This window comes from Perna viridis, chromosome 1, assembly GCF_037379345.1.
Source record: "Perna viridis isolate PV_CMFRI_1.1 ecotype Kerala chromosome 1, ASM3737934v1, whole genome shotgun sequence".
Taxonomy (NCBI): domain Eukaryota; kingdom Metazoa; phylum Mollusca; class Bivalvia; order Mytilida; family Mytilidae; genus Perna; species Perna viridis.
In genome coordinates this window covers 53,968,476-53,975,506 of record NC_142445.1, presented here as the reverse complement: position 1 = coordinate 53,975,506, position 7,031 = coordinate 53,968,476, and positions in this window count along the sequence as shown.

The following is a 7,031-nucleotide window of genomic DNA, read 5'->3' as shown; positions in this document are numbered from 1 at the left end:
TCTCGGCTTATTCTGATGAATTCACCTCAGTTCTGTTACCACGGCGTACATTGAGTACTTAAATCAAATGAAATTTCGTAATGAATCACCATATGCATGAGCGATGTCATTCTTATAAAAGTTTTAAAAAATCAGCTTTTCAACACATTGGTCCATACTCCCAGTTTTAGTGGAATCCGAGTTTCTCTTTTGCTTTTGTTACGTTGTATGTATTATTTTGGTTATTTTATGTTATTTGTTGTGTATGTCTGTTTCCCATGGCTGGTCTTTGTCCCTGGATTGCATTCTTTTGGTTTCCGCTAGAATCTTGGTTCCTTGATTCCTCATTGACTTTCGGACGAAAATTACTAGGTTATTACAAGACATGTAACTTTGAGACTCACCATCACTTCTACAGTTATCTTGTATAAATCATAGGAAAAGGTATTAAGTTAAGAAAATTGCGATTTTTGTTAAATATTTGAAATGCATATAGAATCACGCAGCTTCATCAGAAATCAAAGTAAGATAGAAAAGAAACGTTATCCATCCATTGTCAAAAATATATGAAAATTATCAATATGATATAAAACGAAGTATCAAAATTTGACAGCGTCAAAAACTGTATCAGAAACAACAAAAGGACAATAGACGAAGAACAAACCGTTCAACATAAGATAACTAAGATACGAACAGAAAAGCGACCAGTTCAAATCGGCATTGAAAAATCTTGGTTTGCATCAAATTTTTTTGAGAAGTGAACAATTCCTTCATCACTGAATACACAAAGATCAGGTCCGGTGAAGAGGACGTATATCTAACAAAAGTGAGTTCGACTGGACGCCTTATCGGGGAATCAAGTCATGGTTACTAACAAATTTTGTTTTAATGACGACCCAAATCTATAAACAAAAAAATATTTTTCCAATTAATTCCTTGCGAAAAATCAAATTCAACTATATATCAGCAATTAAGTAACAGACGTCATAATAAAAGGTAAAAGCAGGTAATATCATACTATTCAGGAATACAATTAAAACAAGATGATAAATTTTAAGCCGTGAGCTTCAACTTTATCCTGTTGGCTGAATGTATTCTCTTACGGTATTTTACGGGACATATTTTTTCTTCTTTAACACAACTATAAGTAAAATTAATCTTGGAATAATCGGTCATCTTATTTACGCCAATGATATCTAGACATTATGAGTAAAATTTACTGTTGATAGTTATCTAAACATTTTAAGCCAATTACTAAGCTCCGTTTATCCTATACTGTATTATTGGTCAAAGCTAAATGTTACTCTTCAAAATCAAAATTCATTTTCCTGATGTCTGGATGATAACTTAAGTAAAACAGAACTGATCTCTTAGGGTACTAAGGATACTAAACGTATATGTTTTGTTTAATTTAAGATCTAATAAATGGGTTTGACGAAAATTTAGTACTATCCTTAATATGGTGTTTATCATATCAAACTTAGAGTTTGTTGGCGGTAGGTTTGATGATATCAACTTGAGAGTTCTTGAGCTACAACTTGCAACATTCTTTTCACAAAACAGTTAATATTCGGCGAGGTTCACCGAAAATTACAAACGATCAGAGAAATGTAAAAATGTACAATCGGCCAGTGTTGCCAATATTTCTTGTAGGTAGTGAGTACAACTAATAAAAACACCTTTTAGAAAGAGTGACTTGAAATGTATAATAATGGACATTTAAAGACAATATGTTTTGTAATGAACTTAAATTTTCAAATAACACAAAACAAAAAAAAAACATAGATAAAGTGATATGAAGCATCATCAAAAAATATAAAACAAATTCGGAAGCATGCAACAATGACGAGGTCATATGTGAACATGAAATTGTCCTTTGTTTGGGGGAATAATGACAAATAAAGATGTAGAGTATCTTTAGAGTGCACAATATCGGTCAGTAAGTCCTGAATTTTCTGGAAAACTTCCTAAACGACACTTTTAATGACCCAACAATATGCATTGATGTTTTCAGTACCAAGTTTGCAAAATAAACTTCACAATTAGAATCAGAGAATGGGCGTCTTATGTCACTGAATTTATATTCAAGATTTATATGAGGAAGCAATACCATCCAATCAAAGATTTTGTATGCTTTATAGTTAATGCAAAAATGACAAAGGTTTAAAGGTCGATCGTACCTGGTATAAAGAGTGTATAAAATGTACAAAAAGTCCCAAAGGTCTTAAAATAATTTACTTTCTTTTAATTTGAAAATCAGAAAATCCAACTTTTTTTTCCAAAAAATATTGTTTCCGATCATAATTCAATTTTAATACATCGGGAATTGTTTCTTACTAACTATAACTTGATAGGCTATGGATGTACAAACCAACAGCTATTTTCCATAACAATAAGAATCGTTTCCAAATAGAAATAAAAGCAACTTTATAGACTAAACTATCCTAGAACCTGCATTTTTGGTTACCGTCGACTTAAAAAATTCACCTGCAGTAATAGGATAAGCAGAATATAGAAAGAGGTGCAGACAAATTCAATACTACCTCCTTCATTCGGTTTATTTACAGAAAATATGTACTAACACTAGCTGATCATTACTACGCATTTCCGATTAAGTAATTATGTCGGAGTCTGTTAATGTATAAGGTTAATTGCGGAGATTAGGAACAATATATGTAAAGTTAATGAAAATGATTGTTTATATATCGTTTTGCGGAGATTTACCCTAAAAAAGAAAAATACATGAAAAAAATTGCCTTTCATTTCTTTTATTTTATTTTTTTTTTTTCGAATTTTTTATCGACAATATAATTGTCAAGTGTGGTAGACGCGTTTTTAACAAACGATCGGCATTCCAATGGGAACAAATTGTGCTCCTTTACTTGCTGACCTTTTCCTTCACTCTTATGAGGCTGACTTTACAAATGATTTGAAATTTTAGAAATAACTTCGTTTAGCTAGATCCTTTTATCTCAGTTTTCACTATATAGATGAAGTCTTATCTTTAAACAATCCTACTTCCTTGGATTTGATACATCGCATCTTTCCCTAAAGAAATTGAGATAAAGGATACTACAGACACAGTGACGTCAGCCTCATGTCTTAAGCTACACTTAGTGATCGACGGAAAAGGAAAACTATTGACCAAACTTTACGACAAACGTGACGACTTTTCATTCCGTATTGTAAATTTTGTATCGCGCTAGATCTCATACAATTAGGATTCTGAAACAGTATTATGTTGCTACAAGTCATCACTCCAGAAGTGTTATAGTCGTCATAATGAACTCGTGGATCGTTACGGTGTATCCATCTGCACCATGAAAACTGATTTGTTCATCGCGTTTTAGTTTTCGTTTCCTCTTTCGTCTACCCCTGACTTTACATTTTATGAGCAACTCGGCGGGTGTTTCTAGAAAAGCAGAGGATGCTTACCCTACCGGTGTACCTGGTCCATTCTCCCAGTTTTTAGCGGAGTTTGTATTATTTTATATCCATCGCTGTGTTTGTCTGTTTTTCATGTCTAGTCTTTGTCCCTGGATTACATTCTTTTGATTTCCGCTTGAATCTTGGTTCCCTTGATTACTCTTGCATTGGAACTGTCATCTATGTACATAAGTCAGTCCCCGACTTTTTTTCCTGATAATGTAAATGAACACTATCGACCATTGACAGTACTTATTTACATGCAGCAATTGCGTATCCAATAGTACCTTCAACTATTCCTATGGAGACATGCTGTTGTTTTGTTAAAGTTACAAACGAGAACACTGACATAGATATTACGTAGCGTAATATGTAGACAATTTTTGTTAGATATGAAGATCTAAGTTCGTTTACCCTTAACTTAATTTGTTTTGTCCAAATATTTGTCTTCAATTATCGTTAAAAATGCTTAACTGAACCGAATTTGTGTGATGTTCTTTTTGTTTTTATGTTTTCAATTTCAAAATTTCAATATTTGTTTGCTCAAACATATTTTCAATAAATGGTCATGGCATAATACAATACAAATACATACAAAAGGAATAAACATGAACAAATACTACAATGTATGTATGGTGGGAGGGACGGTGGAAAACAATAATATGTCTTGATGTTTCTATTCGGATAAAGAATATTATATAAGGTTTCTTCCGAAAGAGCTTGATTCATTTTTGTAAAACAATAAGCACATTTTTCATCGTTAGTGTTTTTCCATAGTGTAGACATTGTAGGCAGAAAAGCAAGTTAACTGCTGACAGTAATATCGGATAATTAGTTACGAAACCAATCATCTGTCTCGTTCAGTCGATTTTAAGGGAAGTTGTTTACATAAACTCACAGAAACAGTCCGGAAATCAAATTATTTTCTTGTATGTATTGTTCCTACCAACCCTATCTGAACAAATTTACAAGATATCTTAACAAGTACGTTGCACTTATAAAAAAAACAACTGAGTGTCTTTTTGACTTTGCATTTGGTTTCTTCATTTGATTCAAAATCTACATTACTATATTTTTCTAGAAGCCTATTGCATTTCCATTTCTCCATTTTAATTGCCTTCTGTTGTTAATAAGTGTCCACGTGTCAACATTGATCCAGTTTTTATCTTGCCTCTTTTAGTGCCGAGAACTGTGCTACTCACACATGTGTAATCACATCAGATGTTTTCACATTGATATTTTTACTCCAATTTTTAGTGGAGTCCGAGTTGCTCATTTGCTTTTGTCACCTTGAATGTATGATTTTAGTTACTTTATGTTCTTTGTTGTGTATGTTTGTTTTCCATGTCTGGTCTTTGTCCCTGGATTACATTCTTTTGATTACCGCTATAACCTTAGTTCCCTTGATTACTCTTTCAGTTCCTTCACTTCTATCTCCTAGTACTTGATATTTGTTCTGCAATTTGTTCTTCGACCAAATAGTGATAATGTGGTCAATTTGATGACAATACACCTATTATATGTAGTTTATGTGGGAACAATTACATGTATCACCACTTGACATTTGCATACGCCGTTAATCCCTTGGTCGACACAAAAATGTGTACCTTCACGTAACGAGTGTAATGTGTGCGGTTATGTGAATGTTCACTTATAAAATACGTGTTGCACTTTTTAATACTCTCGTGTTTAATTTAATGAATGTCATGAAAATTTGACACGAGAAATGAAAAATGTAGATAATGTGTGTCAGCGACCACCATTCAAACTTCAGTTGACTTATGTTTCACTAATACATGTATATAAAAGAAAACCAAAATTCTGAACCAGTAAACGCCACATAGGTTCAATGTTAATCAAACCTTTTGCTTAACAATCGATTTGTTTAAAGAATAAATTTTTTTGAATGCTCCTACAAGACAAGAAATAATTATTCAATAATATTGTTCGCATTAGAAGTCAAGTTCACTCAAACTTAGTACCATAACCTGTGACGGAAACTGTTCCAGAAACAGCATTGCAAATATCACAATTTTCACTATTTTCTCTTTTCTTATAAGGAAGACCTTTCGGCAGGTCCTAATTTAACTTTAAATTCAAATTACGACAAAAAGAACTTCCTACTTAGGTGCGAACGATACAAAACGCCTTACGTTATGATTACTATGCTCTAAACATTTCACGTTAAACAATAAGCATTTATTGGTACACCATTACCTTGCATCTAATTCAATTAAGTTTTAAAAGCTGCAAACATATACCAATCTAGGGTTTTTAATTAAATTAAAAGTACATTTCCCGATTAACAGAAAATTTATATAGAAATATTCAACACCGTTTTCAAATAGATCATTTGAAGATAATGCGATACTATTGGAGATCTCAAATTTTGTCCAAGAATATGAGAAATTCGATCCACCTTTTTTCACTAATGGAGTGCAACAGACCGAGCGAAAAGACGAATTTCACCCAAAGTGGAAGAAATTCATAAAATTTCAATTATGAACGAGTGCAAATACCTTTTTCTCCCTGAAACGATGCATTTTATATGTTATCAACCCATTAATATAAAACACACGATCCAACACTATTTTAACAAACATTTATCGAAGGTGATTGTCAGCATCGTAACAGTTCCTGCAGGTGCGACAATGGTATATAAGAAACATATTTAGTCAGATTGATCGGATTGGTTACATCCATATTCCTTCATTGGCTGAGATTTGCCTCCGTGTACTTGATGGAATGTAGAACAAAGAAAAACAATGAAAGCCATATTGCTAAATGAAGATATTAATCATACCTCAAAAACACAATACAGATATGATAGATCAATCTTAAAGGGATTGTATAAAGTAGTTATTGAGGTCTTCTTGTGAAACGTGAATACAGAAAGTTTGATTTTCCAGTGTTTCTATTGCAAGCAAAAATAGATAAGAAAAAAAATGGAAATCTTATTCAAACTTTTTAAGTACACTTCAGTACTTTGTCTATTACATTCCATATTCATAGACTTCCTCAATATTTTACTTTACATGGCTTAATTTACTAGTATGCAGTGTACTCCTTTTATTAACAGCCATTTTTAGCGCATCTGGGAAAGCTCTTGAATCATGTCTTGAGAAACGTACAGAGCAGAAAGATCAGTTATATGATTGGTTACATGAGTATTGTTCTGACAACAATAATATGAAAAGGAGGTCAAATAATAAGTTTCAGAAGGGACCAAGAATGGTGGTAATGAAGGAAATTCTAAGTTTCCTAGTAACTTTTATTCTGGTTTTTTTTCCTAAAAACAAAATGTCAAAAGAGAAGAATTCCATCAGTGGCAGTGGTCCTAAGACAGATGGAAAGAATGGGAAAGGACAGTCTTCCTTGGGTTCTTTTTAGATCCCTAAGAGGAATGATTGTTAACTCACGAGTAAGCTTTTTAATGTGTCAATAGATTCCAGTCGGGGTCGACTGACACATCCTTCAAATTTGGAAACAAAAAACTTAAGATCAGAGCGTTATTTCTACATCAAAAATTGTGCGCAAACTGGAGTTTATCAAGAAACCTCCGTTTTTAGAGATAAAGAGAACAGTAGTATCCAATAAGAAATTGTCCAATCTATATAAAAGAAATA